A 20,396-nucleotide genomic window follows, 5' to 3' on the forward strand; every position below is an offset into this window, starting at 1 on the left:
TTGAAGATCACCTTCCCGCTGAGATTTCAGGGCTGGCGTTCATAGTTGTTACCACTGTCTAAGATTCACGGCATGTCCTCTGAGGTGACTGCCGATCCGAGGCAGGTCCCTATGCTTGTGAGGTCAGGAATCTTTGAGACTCTGGAAGGCTCTGCCTAGAGAAATGTGCGCAGGACCTCAGGGGACTCACAGGCCACCTGAAGCCCATGCTTGGACCCTGGCTGTAGTCCTTTACCTCGCTCCGGAAAGCCAACTTTGACCTTCGAAAAACATTAACCCAGAAGGCTTCAGTCGCTCCCTCATCGTGGGTCTCAGCTTTGGGGATGAAACTCTGTGCAAACAACCTGCCTTGGGGCACCCCTGAGATGGAGGGAGCCAGAGCCTCTGGTGCTGACCCCAGGGAGGAGCTCCAGGAGAGCGGGGGTGGGGGATGCACAGTCACCCAGCACTTGCTAGCGTCGTGAATGCGTTAGCACCTGTGTGCTGACCCTGGCCCCCCCAACCCGGGACAGATGGGGCTGGCCTGAGTACTGGGAGACTGGTGGGGACTGGAGGTCTGAGCATTAGGAGGCTGGTGGGGACTGGAACAGTCCAGTGGCGGGCAGTGCCCCCAGAGATGCCTGGAGCTCCAAGAAGGGAGGAGGGCTGGGGGCTGCCGGCGGGCAGGTGAAGCCTCTCCATGAAGCCTGGGCTCCTCCTGCATCCTCGTGTCCAGGCTCCCCGCAGGTGTGCAGACCAAACGCTCACTTGTCCTTGTTTGTAACACGCTTTGCAGGCAGTGTGGACCAGATTCACCCCTGGCACCCGCCCCATCTCCAAAAAGCCACCTTCTGCACCCGGCTGCCACCTTGCCTCTGGGACCACGAGGTAGGATCCCCACACAGTGAGGCCCCGGCCCGAAGGGCTCTTGGACCTCCGGGGGCGCCCTGTCCCTGGGGAGCAGTGGGGTCGGGGTACCGGGCACTCAGCTGATTCACATCTGGAGGCTCAGGTGTCCGTTGTTCGCATCCCGGGGTGGGTGTCATTCGCAGGTTCTCCGGCGCTCCCACTGCCATCCAGGCCCCTTTGAATAGTTACATTTAACAGCCATTAGATTTCGTCTCGGTTGCAGTGGGAACGGCTATACTGAGGTGGGGAAGGCAGGGCTGCCTTAGGCGGAAGGTGCTGTCGTCCTAGGCTGCGGGGCAGGAAGGCCGGTGTGGACGTGTGAGGGCCCATGTGGGGAGTGACTGTTAGAGGCCTTTTGTGCAGAAGGTTGGTTGTGTACCAGACGGGTCGAGTCTGGGCTGGCTCCTGGGTTGGTGACCCCAGTGATCACCAGGAAGGGAGCAGGGCGCGTCTACACCCTTGGTCTGCTGGTTTTGTGGGGCACTCTTTCAACTGGACTGCAGGGGGCACTGGGGTAGGCCCATGACCACGTTCTGGTCCAGTCCCCACGTCGGGGAGCCCCTGGGCCGCAGTGCGTGTGAGGAAGACCTTGGAGGTCTTGAGTGGCGCCTGGAGATGCGGCGCATGGGAGACGGTCACGCCGGGAAGCCCCTTGAATACCAGTGAGGAGGACCTTCTGGTCTTGGCTCCTTTAGCGTCACGGAATGGGCACCATGCGCAGCCATCTGTGGCTGGACGGACGGCAGGCTGCACGCATTCCGAGCCAAAGCCCGTTCTCCCTCCTCCTCCCTGGGGTCAGTAAATGGCACACACCCCTGTGGCGGCTGCTGGGTCTTGTTCCTCGAGGACAGGCTAGAGAGGGGAGTGTGTCGCGTCTGCCCAGGGGGGCCAGCCCAACGTGAAGACACGCGTGGCTCCCACGAACTAGAGGCCACAGGGGCGAACCAGACGCGTCCACTGCCAGGGGCCGACGGGAGCGTCGTGATGGCTTGGCCGCCCTTCCTCTTCTCAGGCAGATCCTTTATCCCCAGGCCATGCTGTTGGCATTGGTGTGAGAGTGCTGTGTCGCCCATGGCAACCTGGCAACCCGTTATGTGGGGTTGGGGGGACAGGGAGGTGGTTGCCCGTGCGAACCGCAGGCTTTCTGGGGCCTCAGGGTCTGGTCCACGACACCGTTTTCCTGAGTTCGAGCGGCCCCAGGTGCCCGAGCAGCTCAGATCTCACTGTGCCGGTCTGAGTCTCTTCCGTCACAGCCGTCGCTGCTCTCCTTCCTTCCTGGTTTTGCACGTTCCTCCCGTCTTGGACACACCGTTGCTGCACGCAAGCCGGCCCCGACTTGTCCGCTGGGACTCCTGCCCTCCTGGGTGCGGCTTCCTCGTGGCACGGGCTTGTGCTCTCACGTGTGTTCCTCTGCCCAGGATAGCCCGCAGCATGGCTCTGAGATGGCTTGTTCTTGACTAGAACAGATGGCGAGACACACCGTGTCCGTCCTCTGGATGCGGCGTGGACCCCCAGCCCTGCCCCTTCCCTCTCGCTCTCGCCAGGTTGGCTGGGCGCCTGTGAATGCGTGTCCTTTTCCCCTTTACCCCGTCTCCTCCTCTGACAACCCCCAGTTCGGGGCACCTTCTCACCAGCAGCAGGGCGCGAGGACAGTGCTGACGGCACCTTCGCCTCTGCACCGATCGTTATGGGCACCTCATGCCCTCTGCGTTAGAGCTGCTGGCAGCCCCTGGGAGCAGATGTGGGGACTGACGCCCCTTCCCACGCTATGTGTGTGTCTGGTCTCCCCAGTGGGCTTCCCGGCGGGCTGCGAAGGCGAGGTGTTTGGAGGTCTGTCTGGGACCACAGAGCCAGCCTGAGTCAGGACTTGATCCCAGGACCCTGAGATCATAACCTGAGCCACTTAACCAACTAAGCCCCTGGGTACCGTTTTTTATTTTGATTTGTCATTTTTTTTTTTTTAAGATTTTTATTTATTTATTTGACAGAGAGAAATCACAAGTAGATGGAGAGGCAGGCAGAGAGAGAGAGAGGGAAGCAGGCTCTCCGCTGAGCAGAGAGCCCGATGCGGGACTCGATCCCAGGACCCTGAGATCATGACCTGAGCCGAAGGCAGCGGCTTAACCCACTGAGCCACCCAGGCGCCCCGATTTGTCATTTTTTAAAAGATGTTATTTATTTATTTGACAGATGGATAGAGAGAAAGCACAGGTAGGCAGAGCAGCAGGCAGAGGGAGAGGGAGAAGCAGGCTCCCCATTGAGCAGGGAGCCCATGCGGGGCTCGATCCCAGAACCCTGGGATCAGGACCTAAGCCGAAGGCAGACGCTTAACTGACTGAGCCACCCCGGAGCCTCTATTTTTATTTTTATTTTTATTTTTTTTTATTTATTTTTTTTAAAGATTTTATTAATTTATTTGACAGAGAGAAAGATCACAAGTAGGTGGAGAGTCAGGCAGAGAGAGAGGAGGAAGCAGGCTCCCGCTGAGCAAAGAGCCCGATGCGGGGCTCGATCCCAGGACACTGAGATCATGACCTGAGCCGAAGGCAGCGGCTTAACCCACTGAGCCACCCAGGCGCCCCGATTTGTCATTTTTTAAAAGATGTTATTTATTTATTTGACAGATGGATAGAGAGAAAGCACAGGTAGGCAGAGCAGCAGGCAGAGGGAGAGGGAGAAGCAGGCTCCCCATTGAGCAGGGAGCCCATGCGGGGCTCGATCCCAGAACCCTGGGATCAGGACCTAAGCCGAAGGCAGACGCTTAACTGACTGAGCCACCCCGGAGCCTCTATTTTTATTTTTATTTTTATTTTATTTTTATTTATTTTTTTTAAAGATTTTATTAATTTATTTGACAGAGAGAAAGATCACAAGTAGGTGGAGAGTCAGGCAGAGAGAGAGGAGGAAGCAGGCTCCCGCTGAGCAAAGAGCCCGATGCGGGGCTCGATCCCAGGACACTGAGATCATGACCTGAGCCGAAGGCAGCAGCTTAATCCACTGAACCACCCAGGCGCCCCTCTATTTTTATTTTTTAAAGAGATTTTATTTTTAAGTCATCTCTATACACAGCATAGGGCTTGAACCCATCACCGTGAGATCAAGACTCACAACCTTTCCTGACTGAGCCAGCCAGGCACCCCTGTTTATGTCTTTCTGTGTCTCTCTCTCCATGCTCATGTTTCCTTTCCCGTCTGGGGTATGCATATGGAGCACAATAGCTGTGTTTAGTGTCCCATCTCATAGCTATCATCTGCGCCATTTTTGGATCTGTTTCTATTGGTAATTTCTCTGTCATTACAGTTCATATTTTCTTCTGTTTCATGGTCTGCTTTCAGTTTTTGACTGTGTCCCAGACATTGTAAATTTGATATTGTTGGTGGTGTGTTTTTTTTCTTTAGATTTTATTTATTTATTTGAGAGAGAGTAAGAGAGAGAACGCATAGTGTGGGGGGACGGGGGAGAGGCAGGAGAAGCAGGCTGCTGCTGAGTAAGGAGGCCGACATGGGACTCGATCCCAGGACTCTGGGATCATGACCTGAGCCGAAGGCAGATGCTTAACCCACTGAGCCATTCGGGTGCCCCCCCGACCTTTTTCTCAATTTCTTTCCATATTTTGAGCTTTGGACTGGGATGCAGGTAAGTTACTTGGCAAGAGTTTGCTTCTCTTGAGGCTCGACTTCCTGCATGACTGGGTGGGACTGAGCAGCCTTGGGGCCCAGGGCTAATAATACGCTGATGCCTGCAGTCAGACCCTTGCATGGCCCTGCGGGGTGTGTGCCCACGGCAAGGGTTCTCCTCTCCAGCCGTTCTCAGACATGTGTGAGCCCCAGGAAGGCTGCCCGTGCCTCCCACGGGTTCTGTCCTTGGGTCCAGACGGGGGACATGGCTCCAGCACCTGAGTTCGAGGTCTGGGGGCAGCTGGCTCTCCCCTCTGCGACTCTCAGCTCCGTCCCTTCAGCTGGGCCTACTGGAACTTACCTCCCTTGTCCCCTTCTCTTGGGGCTCCCTGTCCGGCACCTCTTGTGGTCCATTGTCCTGGCTGGCTTCTTAGTTGGGTAAGGGGGGCTGTGGATGATAAATCCAGTCCTTGTAACTCCTTCACGGCCAGACGCAGACGTCCTGTCTGTGTACGGAGATGTTCATGTCTGCTCTGTAAGACTCTTCTTTTTGCTGGTTTTGTGGGTAACATAAGTGTTTTCAGGTTTGAAAGAAAAGCCATCACTTCTCATGTTCTGTTCTGCAGTCCAGGGACAGAGCAAATATAATTCCGTGTGGCTACCTGGGGCAGCAGGGGCAGGCAGGTCTCTGGGACCAAGAACCCACCTATCTGCAGCCAGAACGAGGAGGCTGGTTCTCCCTGCCCCACACTTCAAGTCAGAAATGTGAAAAGCCGCCTTCCTCCTCCTCCTTGTGGCTCTGTTGAGCCGACCGGGAGCCGTGTGAACGCCTTGGATGTCATACTTAGGTTCAGATCTTGTCCCGGCCACTGACGCATCCGTGATCTTGTGCAAAATACTGAACCTCTTAGTGTTTTTCTTCATCCGCAGTGTAGAACTGTAAACCCTATTTCTTTTTTTTCTTTCAAGATTTATTTATTTTAGAGCACACATGAGGTGGGAGGGGCAGAGGGGGAGAGAGAACCTCTAGCAGACTCCACACTGGGCACGGAGCCCGACACGGGGCTCGATCCTATGACCCTGAGATTGTGACCTGAACCTAAATCAAAAGTTGGACTCTACTGGACCGAACCACCCAGGCGCCCCTATAAGACCTATTTCTTAAGGTTAGAAGTGACTGTGGAAGACAGCTTCATTAACTTGGAGGTGCCCAGGGGAAGAGAACAAGGCTCCCGGACTGACGGGGTCCCTCTGCTCCAAGCCAGCCCCCTGCCAAACCCTGCCTGTGAACAGACCCCGTCCACACAGAAACAGGGACAGATGCCGATCATACAAGGACTATCCCGCTGACCCCCAGGATCTCTCGAGTGTAAGGAACAGTTCCTCTAACAGAATCAAATGAAGCACACAGAGCCTCCGTTCTTTTGTGCCAACATGTCAAAAGAGACGTTCTTGGGTCAATATTTTGCCTACGAAGGATGTCTCCGGTTTCAGCTCTTCTCAGAGTCCCCACGATGAGGCACCGCAGTGGAGTGGTGGCCGTTTCTGGAGTGGCCACTGAGCCCAGCGCTCTCCTCCCCCCCCGGGCTCTGGCCCACATCCTCTGCTGCCTGGTCCCACTCCACCCTCGTCCTGGAGCCAGGGCTCCCCCGGTCAGGTGGCAGCACCCAGCTGCAGAAGCGGGGGCTGCTCCCTGGGGGCGGAGTAAGACTTCTAACTGGGCAAGTGGCCACTCTGGGAGAGGTGTCTGCAGCCTCCCTGGAAGACAGACGTGGCCGTGTAGTTAAGTGTCCATGAAGGACGGAGGGGGGGGAGTGCCTTCCCTGACCCTTGCCAAGAAGGAACATGTCTGTCCCTCGGACTACAGCTCTGCTTTCCGTGAGCCATAGCAGACAGGGGCTGGGGGGGTGGGTCGAGCTTCAACGCGCAGAGTAACGGTGTAGCCTGCGGGATGCGGGAGCAAGGGGGAGCACCTGGGTTCCTGGGGTGTTGGTGGGACGAGACTGAGCTGCCCCTTGGCCCAGGCCTTGGCAGGTCTCTCCTGTAAGGGCCGGAGAGTGAGTAGTTAGCTTTGTGGGCCTCCTACGTGCCTGTCACCTGCTCTTCCTGCCTTTCGGAGCACTTAGACGCTGGAAAACCTTTCTTAGCTCGTGGGCTCCAAAAAACAGGCCACAAGCTAGCTAGATGTGCATCAAGCCTGCAGGCCATCGTGTGCTGACCACCTGTGTACTGCCAGACACTTCCAGTCGGCCCAGAGCTGTGACCTCCCATTTCCCAGCTGGGCCGATCCGCCCTTCTGTGGGCAGCCTGCTGGTTCCCTGCTCTCGGGAGGCCACCGTGCTGATGGACACCTGATTACCCCGGACACCTGGGTTCACGTGGTCCTCTTGCATCCCTCAGTCCTCCCGCCTCAGGCTCCCAAAGTGCGAGAGCCGCTGTGCCTGCCCGGCTAGCTGTGGACCTTTGTGTGAGCAGGGATAACCCGGTATCCCAGCGGGAGGGGAGGCTTCTCGGAAGAGGGGACATTGGAGCAGAGATCTCAAGCAAGCGTGACACATGTTCCAATCAGTGGAGAGCATGTCACCTCTGAGTCAGAAGACAGACTTTATGCCCAAGCTCTGCCCCCGGTTACACTTGGGTTTCCAGCAATGCTCCGATGTCTTCCTGCCTCCAGATGCTTTCCAACAATAAACAGCTCCATGGTGCAGTAAGAATTGCCTCCCTTAGGTTCTGTCCCCTCTGAGTCTTGTCTGCAGGCTCTTGCCAGCCCCCTGGCTTCTCCCTGGGGTGCAGCCTCTGGTGTTTAAGGAAGACCATGCACCCCCTGAAGGCCTTCCCACAGGCGCCACATTCAAACGGTCTCTCTCCAGTGTGGATCCTCTGGGGAGTGAGAAGGTGGGAGTTCTGACCGAAGGCTTTCCCACACTTGGGGCAGTCATAGGGTTTCCCTCCCATGTGCACACGGTGGTGTTTATGAGGTCAGAGCTGCCTCTGAAGGACTTCCCACATTTAGCACAGGGGTAAGGCTTCTTCCCACTGTGGGCGCTATGGTGCCTTGTGAGGTCCGAGCTCTGCTGGAAGGATTTCCCACACTCTGCACATGCATGGGGCTTTTCTCCATCGCGAGCCACTGGAGGTTGCATGAGGTCCGAGCTGCCCTGGATGGTTCTAGCACGCTGACCACGCACGCCAGTGTGCTCTCACCTCCCCACGAGTTCCCTGCTTGTCCCCAGGCACCTGGTCCTGGCTCGGCATCCTCCCACGTCCCTGGGGTTTCTTTGCATCATGAAGCCTCTAGAGTTTGAGGAAGGCCATGTTCCAGATGAAGGGCTTCCCACAGGTCCCACACTTGTAGGGCTTCTCCCTGGTGTGAACTCTGCGGTGCTGGACGAGGAGTGAGCACTGCCAGAAGGCTTTCCCGCACTCGCCGCATGGATAAGACTTCCCAGTGTGGACTTTCTGATGCATGAGCAGGTGTGACCTCTGGCAGAAGGGCTTCCTGCAGGCCCAGTACTCGTAGGGCTTCTCCCCAGTGTGAACTATCCAGTGCTGGATCAGGTCCAAGCTTCCCCAGAAGGTTTTCCCACACTCCATACACTCATAGGGCTTCCTCTCCTTCTCGGTTCTCTGCTGTCTGAACTGGCCCATGGCGGAGGGGCAGGCCGGCCAGCACTCCGTGACCCGGCCTGTGTGCAGCCGTGCACCTGCTGAAGGCCTTCCCACACCCGTCACATGCAAAGGGCCTCTCCCCACTGTGCAGCGTCTGGTGCTTGGTGAGGCATGCTTGCTGCCTGAAGGCTTTGGCACACTTGGGGCACTGGAAGGGCCTCTCCCTGGTGCGGATCCTCTGATGTGTGGCCAGGTGTGAGCTCTGGCTGAAGGTCTGGCCACATGCGTGGCGCTCATATGACTTCTCTCCAGTGTGTACTCTATGGTGGATGACCAGGTCCAAGCTCTGGCTGAAGGCCTTGCCGCATCCATGGCACGGGTGCGGCTTCCTGCTGCCGTAGGTGTGGGGCCAGGCTGGAGCTCCTGCGGAAGGCCTTGCCACGCGCCTGACATGCAAAGGGGTTCTCGCTGCTGCGGATCTGCCGGTGCCTGGCCAGGTTGGAGCTCTGGTATAAAGTCCTTCCCACATTCGCACACAAGTAAGGTTTCTTCCCTGTGTGAATTCTCTCGTGGATGATCAGGTTCGAGCTCCAGTTGAACGTTTCCCCACATTCCTTGCATTGATAGGTTTTCTTCATATTCCCCGTTTTCTGGTGCTGGGTCACTTCTGACTTCTGGAAGTTCCTGCCCCAGATCTCACGTCTGCAGGATCTTTCTCCTTCAAAAAGTGTTCTTTCTCTCCCATTACATCCACGGCCTCTCCCTCCTGCCATGGCTTTCTTGGGGATGAGATCTGGTTCTCTGCTAGCTCTCCCTTGGGCAGGGGGGAGCACCCCCGCATCCTCTGAGGGGCTCACCCGATGCCTCAGTGACCCGGCCGCAAGGTCACCTGTTTCAGCCAACCCATGCTCTTGACGCATCGGTCTCTGGTGTCCTCTGGATACAACCTTTGCTGCATCTTTTTCTCCAGGAAGGTCCAACTTCAACTTCTGGCCCTTTATGCTGTTCTTGGTCTCTGGATCTGAAATGATAAGTAGACCATGCTGGTGTTCCTAAATACCAACATCTCCATCTCCTTTTGGAGACCGTGGTCACCTCTGGAACATCCGTGCCTGTGCTCACTCTAATAAATATATGCAACTTTTAAAAGTAATTAACTTTTTAAAGTTTTTTTAAAAATTTATTTGACAGAGACAAAGAGAGGGAACATAAGCAGTGGGGTGGGAGAGGGAGAAGCAGGCTTCCCACGCAGGGAGCCTGACGTGGTGCTCAATTCCTGGACCCTGGAATCATGACTTGAGCTGAAGACAGATGCTTAACAAGTGAGCCACCCAGATGCCACTCTAAAGATACACAGTTTTTAAAAGAAAAAAAAAATAATGATGCCACACTCCAGCACTGGGAGGAGAACTCCCTTCCTTCTCCTGTGGCCTTGCACTGTCCCTCCAGCACTGTCCACAGACAAAGTCTAAACCTCGTGCCCGCTGGCCAGGGAGAAAGTTACAGACCCAGTAACACAAGGGTGGAGGAGGAGGTGGGAGCCCAGTCCTTCCAGAACACCAGGGCAAACCTGGAACTGTGCCCCCCCCCACCCAGATGAGGCTGGACACCCTTTGGCCCAGACCACAAGCACCCTCTGCTGCCAGGTGTCAAAGCCACTGGGAATCCTGGATGCTTGGATGACGCTGGTCCCTTTATGGACACTCCTTGTCTGTATGTTTCAGTGCTCTCCTGGTGGGACCAGCTGGTCTCCTCTGGTGTCTCCTCCCCACAGACCTTCCACTAGGCACGGGCCTGCAGCCCAGCATCCCCCTGTGACTCACTCATGGCCGCATCCTGCAGCATCCTGAATTCCTGAAACAGAAGGTCCTGGTCAGGGACCACCCAGGACAGCAGCAGACACCTGTGCCTTCCCTTCTTTCCTTGGAGCTCTGCTAGGTCACACATGACTCTGGCTCTCCATGGCCAATCCTGTCCCCACTTTAGAAAGGTGTGAGACCACATTGAAACCCCCACATTACCCTGTCTTGTCGGCAACTCCTCACCTTTGCTGGATTTCTGTGTGTCTCTCCCCAGGGCTGATCTGCCCCCTGAGCTTTGCTGTGGGCCTCTCACTGCACTAGGTGGGAAGTAATGAGGAGAAGGCAGGACGATACTGAGGACAGTCCCTCTCCTTGAGGAGCCCTTGCTGGGCTAGGGGCTCAGGAAAGTCGTGCACGGGGTGCCATGGGAACTCACAGGAAGGGTACATCCTTGAAGGGGAGAGGCAAGGAAACTTCTGGAAGGACGAAGCTTCTAAGCCGAGGCCTCAGAGACCATGTGAGACAACCAGACTTTCCATGAGGCTGCAGCATGTGCACAGGTGGGATGTGAGAGGAGCCATGGGCGTCCCACAGGCCCCATGCGACCGAACCCGGGCTGTGCGACAGCAGAAGTCAAAGCTGGGAAGGGCTGGTCAACTCAAGGAGGACCAAGAAGTTTGGGCTTTCTCCTGAGGGCCACAGGGAGCCCCCGAAGGGAATAACGCGGGAGAATAGTGTCAGCAGATTTACGGTTTTAGGAGCCTGTTCTGATCGTTTTCAGGAGGACGGATGCTGGTCAAGGCTGCAAGTGGGGTATCAGGCGCCCCAAGGAGCTCCAGGCAGAGGGCACGGTGGGGACCGAATTCATATGTAGAGAAGACAGCCCTGGCGCTGTCCTAGAGGGGCTGGGGGCCAGGGCGCTCATTGCGGATGGCGTCCACTTTCCCAAACTGGGCCGCCGGCTGAGCTGAGTAGCTGGAGGCAAAGACGGGGTGAATGGGAGGCAGAGAAGGAAAATCCCAGATGTGCCTGCGATACCCATGAGGCATCCAGGAGGAGAGTCTGCAGAGCCGACGGGTCAGCAGGTCAGGAGCCCAGAGGAACGTCTAGAACGCAGACAGATTGCAGAATCGTCAGCACGCAAGCAGCGTCTAGATCAGAGATGAGTGGCTAGCCGGGGTTGGGCTTCCTGAGCAGAGGCGGGGCGTGGGAGCGAGTGTCCCCGCCTCCCTCAGGCGCGCTCCCGCGGATGTCCAGCAGAGGGAAGAGCACTGGTCCCACAGTGTCATGGAGCCGAGGGAGCCCCCGCAGGTGAAGAGACCCCACGGGGCTGGCGGGCTCCGTTTTCAGCATTGGATCCGGGCCTTGAATGCAGCGCGCGCCCAATAAAGAAGCTGCAGAATATGGGAGCAGGTTACCCCTTGGCCCAGTAATTCCTGAAATTCTTTTCTCCCTCGGCTTCTGCAGTGGGTGATTATTTCAACCGCTTTTGTACTGTCTTTACCCATTTCTCCGTGTAGTACATGTGATACGGAGGCTCAGTCCCGAGTCCCTTCTGTGACATCTCAGTGATCACATCGCCTGTTGCTCCTGTGACCCCCTCCCTCTGAGATGAATCGTGATCTGGAACTCCTGTTCCTCCTCTACATGTACGTCTATACCCGCTGTGCATCTCTCGCCCCATCTTACTGGATTGTGAAGCAAATGGGTAAAGATGAACTCGTCATTTTACACTTGTTCCCCTTTCTTACTATCCATTTCTGCCAAATGACCCGTTTTCATGGAACAAGTACTTACCGTGATCCTATGGAGTCCAGGCACTGTTGTAGGCCCTGGGATGCCGTGGTGAATAAGACAAAGTCCCTGCCCTCATGGAGGCTAGTGTTCTGGGGACTTCTAGGCCAGAGACGCAGTCGTTTATGCCACCTAAAATGCGGTCCACACACCAGCATCGTCAGCCTCTCCCAGAGGCTTGGTAAGAACGGCAGTTCTCCAGCAGCGTCCCACACCCACTGAGAGTGGGCGGGAGGGGGCCTGGGCATCGGGACCTGCCAAGCCCTCCTGGTGACGCAGCTGGTCTGTGGTTTCATCTTGGAGTCCCCTCTTTCCACACCTGCAAACTTTGGAAACCCCTCCTTTGGCCCTTTCCAACCCCATCAGAGTCCAGAACCTTCTCCCCTCGAGTTTGGATTGCTTGGGAGATCCCTGACGAATCTTGTTTCCTGGCTCCAGCTGGTAAAGCTAATGCCGTTGGACGAAGTACTTTTCTCAAGTCCTGCTTTCCCTGATGACAGTGATCGAAAACTGAATTTTTAAATCATCTATTAAGGGAAATAATGGCTCCTCCTGACTTCCGAGCTACATCATTCCCCAGGGCTGCTTTCTAGAAGTACCACCGATTGGCTGGTTTGAGCAGAAATTTGTTCTCTCGCAGTTGGAGGCCAGAAATCTGAAGGAAGGCGCGGGCAGGTGGCTTCCATCCGTGGGCTCAGGGATCGCCTGCACCCCACCCCCTCACCCCCAGCATCCAGTGACAGGACGCAGTCCTTGTGTCCCTTCTCTGCACAGATTCTCCCTGATTTGGCCTCCTCACGTGGGCCTGTTCTTATAGGGACACATTCATGCTGATTCTGCGGCCGGGGGCGGGGAGCTGTTTTATTCCAGTAGACCTCACCTTAACTGATTACACCTGTGATGGTTCTATTTCCAGGAAGGTCCCCTTCTGAGCTACTGGGGGGAGGACTTCAATATACGGAAGGGACACGATTGGGGTGTGTTTGTGGGGGGGAGACAGCCCTCCTCTACGATTCACCTAAGAGCAAACCTGTGCTCCAGTGTCTCCCCAAACTTTCCCACACACTGTGCTTCTTCCCGTGTTGTCCCTTTGCCCCTTGCAATGCCCTCTTCTACAGTGGGAATCCAGAACCCACACAGCCACAGGAGGCCAGGCGCTCCATCAGACGGTGTGGAGGGCGCTGGGTGATGATACACCACAAAATGATACGCTGCTTCCGTGTCAGGAGACGATGCCTGGTGGGGACTGGGGCTCTGGAAATCAGATGCTGAGTCTGAAAGTGCGGCGCCTCGTTTCTTGCTCAGTGCACCGGGTAGACATGGGGGGCCCCTGTGCACGCGTCTGAGATTTCAAGACATGAAGCCTTGATCTTGTGTGAGTAGATGGGAAAGACGTTTCCACGTTGTAAAATGTTGGTCAAATTCAACTAAAACCCAACAGCATGAGCGGGGGAAAGGCTGTCTGCAGTCCCCAGGGGCCATCATTCTCCAGCCGGCGACCTTCGCAAATCCTTCCCGCAGCTGCCGGCCCACCTGTAGCACCTTCTAACCGTTCCAGTCCTCAAGCCACATTCCCGTGCGCTACAAAGACAGCGCCTCTGCCTGCAGACGGGCCGGGGACGACCCACTCAGGCACACGGGACACAGGTTCGCGAGCTCCAGTTTAACTGGCTGCGAGACACGAGCAGCTCGGGGGTGCGGGGGCGACTCCGGGGGTCTCCCCAGAGGAACGGGCGTCTAAAGCTAATCTTAGGATGTGCTGCGCTGGTCCGAACCCCGCCCCCTCCTGACCTTCCAGGGCAGGACCACTCCAGGTCAAATAAGGCCACGCATCCGGCCGCGCAGCTCATTCCTGTGGCATTTCCGGTCCCCCATCGGGGGGCCCCCTGTCACCCAGGAACCAGGTGTTGTGCTAAGACGCCGGGCACAGGGAAGGGAGCAGGGCAGCCTACTGCGGGGACTGGGCCTGGGGGACCGGCAGCTCGCGACCCCCGGGAGGGAACTGGAACCCACCGGGGCAGGGGGAGGCAGCGGAGGGTCGTGGACGCTGGCGCCCGGAGCCAGCAGGGGGCCCAGCCCCGCCGTCCCCGAGGCCCCGGGCTCTCCCCACTGCCGGCCTCCAGGGGTCTGTTCTGCGCCCGGCTTTGCCGGGGGAGAGTGCCCCGGCGCCGGCTCTGCGCACGCAGCGGGTCTCACGGCCAGGTCACCCCAGCCTCCCGCTCGGCCGCGGCCCCCGCTACGGCGGCCATCGTGCAGCCCCGGCTCCGCCCGCGTGAGGGGCGCTCCCAGAGCCGGCGATCCCCCCCATCCCCGCCTCCCGCTTCCGCGGCATACAACTCCAGCCCTCCCGGGGGCCTCCTCTGCGCAGACTCGGGCGGCCCCGCCTCCCGCCCGCTCGGTGGGTCTCCTTTGCGCAGACGCGGGCAACGCCCGTTCCTGGGTCTCCTCTGCGCAGGCTCCGGCAGCTCGCGGTGCCCGCCTCCGCCCGCTCGGGGGTCTCCTCTGCGCAGACTCGGCGGGTCCTGGGACCGCCGGGTATCGCGCGAGTGGACGCCGGCAGGGGCCGTGGGGCGGGGCTGGTGCTCGTGTGGGTTGTGTGCGGGACCCGCTGGCGGCGTGGCTGCGGCCGGTGCGTGCAACCCACGCGGACGGTTTTACGTTTTTGTTCCCGGTTCCCTTACTCCTTCCCCCACTCCCGCAGGCCTCTGTGGCGGTTCGCGGAGGTTCGCGGAGCCCTTCCCTTCGCGACGCCCGCCGCGGCCTGTGCAGATGCGCGGGGACGGCTGGCGCGGAGCTCGCGTCGCTCCGGCCGCTCGGGGCCGCGCGACCCTGGCCTGCTCGTTACGCTCTCCGCGTCCCCCGCGCTGGCCGCGCACGCGGTCTTCCTCTGGGCCGGGCGCGCGGCGGGGCTGCTCCGCGGACCCTCGGCCCCGGCCCCAAGCCGTCGGCGTGAGCTGCTTCCGCAGATCCGTTCCCAGTCTCCGCGGTCCTTGACGCCGCGCGCGCCGGCTGGGGGAGGGGAGCCCCGATGCGGGCGCGACCCCGGGCCCGTGGGGCCTGCCTGCGCAGACAGCGGGCGCTTCACGGCGGAGCGCCCCAGGCGCCGCCGCCGCGAGCTTCTGATCCGTCCTCGGGTCCTAGCTGGCCTCCTCCTCCGCGGAAACACTGGGAACGCGAACATGTTCCCGCGTTTCTTACGTTGTTTTTAAGTTAACAAAATAAAGGGGTTTTGTTTGATTTGAGGGTGTTTGCTTTAAGAACGAAGATCTGCTTGAGGCCGGAAATGAAAATGGGCCGTGAAAGGAGGGGCAGGAGCCCACTTGTTGAGACACAGCCCCATGCGCACTGGGTTTGTTCTAGGGTTTCAGGCTCTCCCCTACGCCGCTCCCCTGCATCCCTCCCCCACCTCTTTCTTCCGGGAGGAGCTCTTCTTCTGATTCTCTGGGGGCTGAACATTCGCCCCCCGCCCCGCAGCTGCGCGGGTCCATCCTGTGACTTGTCGGTGCGGCAAATGTCTTTGGATGCCCACGCTGCCAGGCCCTGGGATGAAAGGGCAGCCGAACCCGAGGCCCTCCCGTGGAACCGAGAGTCCCGTGGACGAGGTTCGCAGACACGTCCACGGGTACCTGTCACCGAGAGCTGTCGTGGGAGCGGTGCACAGCCCCCGAGACTTTGTAAGACAGCTTGTGACGCCGGCAGGACGGACCGGGAGGCCTCCGGAGTTGGGCTTTCTCCAAGAGCCAGACCCACGGAGGTCAACGAGGGGACGAGCCTGTCTCTAACCCCGCACCACTCGGCTCGTGGAACAGGAGAGTGTAGAGGCCGCTTTCGGGCCAACAGGCTTGAGGCATGGAACGCAGAAAGGCCCACACTGACCCCCTGGGTGGACACAGGCCCATCAGGGGACCCACCTCAAAATAGCCACAGGCCTTTACTGACCAACGGGCTGCTCACCTTCCCTCCTCTTAAAAAGCTACCCACCCCCCTTCCTTGCAGATGGACTCTTCTCTGCTGCTCTGCCCGCGCTCCCTTGCGGTGTGGTCAGTAAACGACCATCGCCCTTGTTCTCTCTTAGGTGAATTCGTCCACTGCATGCAGTACTGATTTCCACCAGATCCTCACCCCAGGTCTGGGGGCCCCCATCCGACCAAGAGACACCCCATTTAGGCCCTATATTTGGTGGCCTATCCAGGGACTTTGTGGCTCCCCTACATTTGGGGGAACCCGGCACATGGAGCCTTTGCCAGTCCAGGACTCTCCCTGTGTCCTCTGGGAATCTCTTGGGACTTAACTCTCAGGGGACCGACTCTAGTTCTCCTTGGGGAACTGATGGCCTCCAGCCTTGGTGACTCCTCCGTGAGGCTCTGAAGCCCTGGGGGGAATAAGCCGGACCACCCTTGCCCCCAAGGATGAGGGATGTCTCCTTTTCTCTTTGGAGAGTCTCTTCCCTCCCGCTCCTTGATGTTTTCTGCCCTTCAGGAGTCTAAACCTTGGACCCCTCAGAGGAGGGAAGGCCTGGGTGAGTGGCTCCCCAGTGTGGGCAGACTGGCCACGCCCAGAGCACCGGGTGGTCTGCTCCTAGAGGCTGGCGCTACTGGCTCCAGCCACCATCAGGTCTTCCGGCCACAGTTCCCACGTGGCTCAGCAGTGAGTCCTCCCTCCTCTTTCCCACTCGCTGGGGCCAAAGGGGACTCCAGCTCTCCCTGCTGCTGGGGGGACACCCCTACAGGAAGCGCCAGGCCACTTGTCTCAGCCCTCTTCTTGGTGGGACCCCTGCTGTGGTGGGACACCCCAAGAGTCCGTCTCCTTGGGTAGATCTGGTCCTTTGTCAGGTCAGTGGTACACCCTGCCTGAAATCATGACCACGAGTCTGAGCTCCATTCCCTGTGGTGGTGCCCCACCGGGGATCGGCAGCCCATCTTTCCGCTAGGGGACCCTCTCTCTTCCTTCCGACTCACCCTTGGGTGGTGTCCTTCAAAGCTGGAATACATCTGGCTTCCGATGCTTGAGGAGGAAATTCTCCACTTTATGTGTTTCCTGGCCTCCTATGAACTCCCAGATCAGGAGGTACGGCCGTCCCTTGGGGCTGTCCTCGAACACTGTTCTCCAGTGGGACCTTTGGTGGAATGCCTCCCCGTGGTCAGTGGTCCCATAGTTGTCTTGCTTGGTGTCCCGGCCCTAAAACAGAACGCAGGCCTAGGAGCTGTTTGGGGAATGTGTGTGGCCGTCAACCAGGCTAAATAACCACCCCAGTCCCCGACCTAAAATTTTGTTTGAATGATAAATGGGGATTGAATTTTTTGGACATAAAGGTCTTTTCCAAGTGGAATGGAGTGCTAACACATTGATTACTGACCATACGTTTGTGCTTTTGGCTTCTTAGTGCAGAGAAACAGGATGTTTGAGTATTGGAAAATATGCTTTGGGCTTAATTGATTCATAAATTTGCCAAAGAATTCTGGGGTAACAATTCACAGTTGGTTACTGAGGCTAAGGTTTCTAAGAGTTAAAATTCTGCTGCATGTAATTAAGACTGATGGGAATAAAGGAAGCAACTCTGTCTGTAGAAAAGTAGGAGATAGGGAAAAAAGATATAAGAAATGGGAATGTATTTTTGTTGAAGGTAAAAGAAGGTAATTTTGTCCTAAAGGAGACTGGTTGTTTGGAGAGAAATGGCTTGGGACAAAATCTGAATGCAAAAGAAACTTGTAGGAGGTTTCTGATGGGAAAACTTTGGAAAGGAAAGATTTGAAGATTGAAATGAATGAATTAAAAAAATTTTTTTTAAGATTATTTATTTATTTGACAGAGAAATGACTGAATATGCTTGCCAGTTGCATTACTCTTGTCACTTGCACAGTGTGTTTCCTCATCAAGGAAATTCACGAGGGCTTTTTTGACAAAAAAGTTTTCGATATCTTTAAAGTCATAAAATTAGGGATGCCTGGGTAGTGCAGTTGGTTAAGCATCCGTCTCTTGGTTTCAGCTCAGGTCTTGATCTCAGGATCGTGGGATTGAGCCCCACATCAGGCTCCTCACGAAGCACAGAGTCTGCTTAAGGCTCTGTCTCCCTCTGTTCCTCGGTGGGCGCTGTCACTCTAAAATAAATAAATAATCTTAAAAAATCATAAAATTAAAATAGGTAAGAATTTCCAGAACTAACTAAAAGGTTTCATTCAAACCAAATAAATGGGACTAAATCAATTGAGGAAGGTGATTATACTTTTGTGGCTCTTGCCTGAAACATTGCTGGCTCTTTCAGATTAAGAAAACTTTCTCTTAAGATAGTTATGACTTGGGGCACCTGTCGCGGCCGGCGAGACAAATCGACCAGGAACATGAGGGTAAGAGGATAAAGAAAAGAACTCGAGAAGCAAAGAGATGGGGGCAGGAGGAGCACTGAGGAGGATGTCCAACAGTGCTAAGTTTATTCAAAGCATTAAGGCCACATATATAGTGATAATAGGAGAAGCAATACACCTGTGTCTAGTTGAACAACCATGAGTTCCCATAATAAGTTTCACATTTAACTGTGAAATATAAGCAGACCTCGTGACGCCAAACGGCTGATGCCAGTACAATTGTTCTGTATTGATACAGCAAACCTGAAAGTAATTTATGGGCTGTACTAGGGCAGCAAGGACCACCACCGAACTTATGACCCCAACCGAATTGTTCTCATTTGTTTAGCAAGCATGTGGGAAGTCACGTAGGCAAGCACACAACACATAGCACAGACCCTTTCTCAGTGCTACTCAACTTTTCCCGTCCTAAACCTTTTGTTAGATTATTTGGACTTTAAAGGAGGCACAAGTCAGGGCCTGGTTTGGTCCTCATCTCAAGCCTTATTGCGGCCTCCCACAGGCACCTGGGTAGCTCAGTGGGTTAAGCCTCTGCCTTCGGCTCAGGTCATGGTCTTGGGGTCCTGGGATTGAGCCCTGCATCGGGCTCTCTGCTCAGTGGGGAGCCTGCTTCCTCCTCTCTCTCTGCCTGCCTCTCTGCCTACTTGTGATCTCTGTATGTCAAATAAATAAATAAAATATTTTTTTAAAAAAAGATAGCTATGACTTATGTCTTCAACCTCAGCTGCAGCAACTTCTTGGAAACATCACCAAAGGCACGGGAAGCAAGGGCAAAAATGAACTATTGGGATTTCATCAAGATCAAAAGCTTTTGCACAGCAAAGGAAACAGTCAACAAAACCAAAAGATAACTGACAGAATGAGAGAAGATATTTGCAAATGACATATCAAATAAAGGACTAATGTCCAAAATGTATAAAGAATTTACGAAACTCAACACCCAAAGAACAAATAATCCAATCAAGAAATGGGCAGAGGGCATGAACAGACATTTCTGCAAAGACGACATCCAGATGGCCAACAGACACATGAAAGAGTGCTCCCCATCACTCGGCATCAGGGAAATACAAATCAAAACCACAATGAGATCCCACCTCACACCAGTCAGAATGGCTAAAATTAACAAGTCATGAAATGACAAATTCTGGTGAGGATGCGGAGAAAGGGGAACCCTCCTACACTGTACGTGGGAATGCAAGCTGGTGCAGCCACTCTGGAAAACAGCATGGAGGTTCCTCAAAGAGTTACAAATAGAGCTGCCCTACGACCCAGCAATCGCACTACTGAGTGTTTACCTAAAGGATACAAACATAGGAATCTGAAGGGGCATGTGCACCCCAATGTTTATGGCAGCCATGTCCACAATAGCCAAACTATGGAGAGAACCTAGATGTCCATCAACAGTTGAAATCTTTACATTTACAACGATATGGATGGAACTCGAGGGGATTATGCTGAGCGAAATAAGTCAATCAGAGAAAGACAATTATCGTGTGATCTCCCTGATGTGTGGAATATAAGATACAAGGCAGAGGATCATAGGGGAAGGGAGGGAAAAATGAAAGAGGACGAAACCGGAGAGGGAGACAAACCACAAATGATTCTTTTTTTTTTTTTTTTTTTTTTTTTTAAAGATTTTATTTATTTTATTTGACAGAGAGAGATCACAAGTAGGCAGAGAGGCAGGCAGAGACAGAGGGGGAAGCAGGCTCCCTGCTGAGCAGAGAGCCCGATGCGGGGCTCGATCCCAGGACTCCGAGATCATGACCTGAGCCGAAGGCAGCGGCTTAATCCACTGAGCCACCCAGGCGCCCCACCACAAATGATTCTTAATCATAGGAAACAAACAGGGTTGCTGGAGTGGTGGGGGGTGGGGATGGGCTGGCTGGGGGATGGACATTGGGGAGGGTATGTGCTATGGTGAGTGCTGTGAATTGTGTAAGACTGACGATTCGCAGACATGTACCCCTGAAACCAATAATACATCTATGTTAATTTTTAAAAAAGAGGAAAAAAAGATAGCTATGACCTACAGAAATGTAATAAAGTATTCATTTGTGAGCAGATTGAAGCATTTGACTTTTCTGTCTGAATCCTCTGAAATTCAAAAGGTCTCAGTGAGTGAGACATTAGTCATTTGCATAAGTTCAATAGGAGTCTGTTCTCCATGTAACAGGACACCACTGGAAACAGTGGTCACTTACCAAGGCTTTGACTGGAATGTTGTATTTGAGAGACACATGCAGAGACTCAGATATGAACAAACAGCTTTAAGGAACTAAGGTTGACTTTATGAAACCTGGATCCATAAAACCCCATAGAAC

At 55.4% G+C, this 20,396-nt stretch overlaps 1 protein-coding gene across 4 annotated transcripts in view; it reads left to right on the forward strand.

Annotated features, from left to right (window-relative positions):
- Positions 1-20,396, forward strand: part of RABEP1 (rabaptin, RAB GTPase binding effector protein 1) — a 182,330-nt gene that overhangs the window by 11,988 nt on the left and 149,946 nt on the right. For 3 of the 4 annotated variants that reach the window (XM_059148980.1, XM_059148976.1, XM_059148977.1), the window contains exon 2: positions 776-867. The exons of the other annotated variant lie outside the window; for it this stretch is intronic. The gene's annotated coding sequence lies outside the window, so the exon portion shown is untranslated. The remainder of the gene's footprint in view (positions 1-775; positions 868-20,396) is intronic. 4 annotated transcript variants of the gene reach the window in all.

This window comes from Mustela lutreola, chromosome 15 (genome assembly GCF_030435805.1).
Source record: "Mustela lutreola isolate mMusLut2 chromosome 15, mMusLut2.pri, whole genome shotgun sequence".
In the NCBI taxonomy this organism is placed as follows: domain Eukaryota; kingdom Metazoa; phylum Chordata; class Mammalia; order Carnivora; family Mustelidae; genus Mustela; species Mustela lutreola.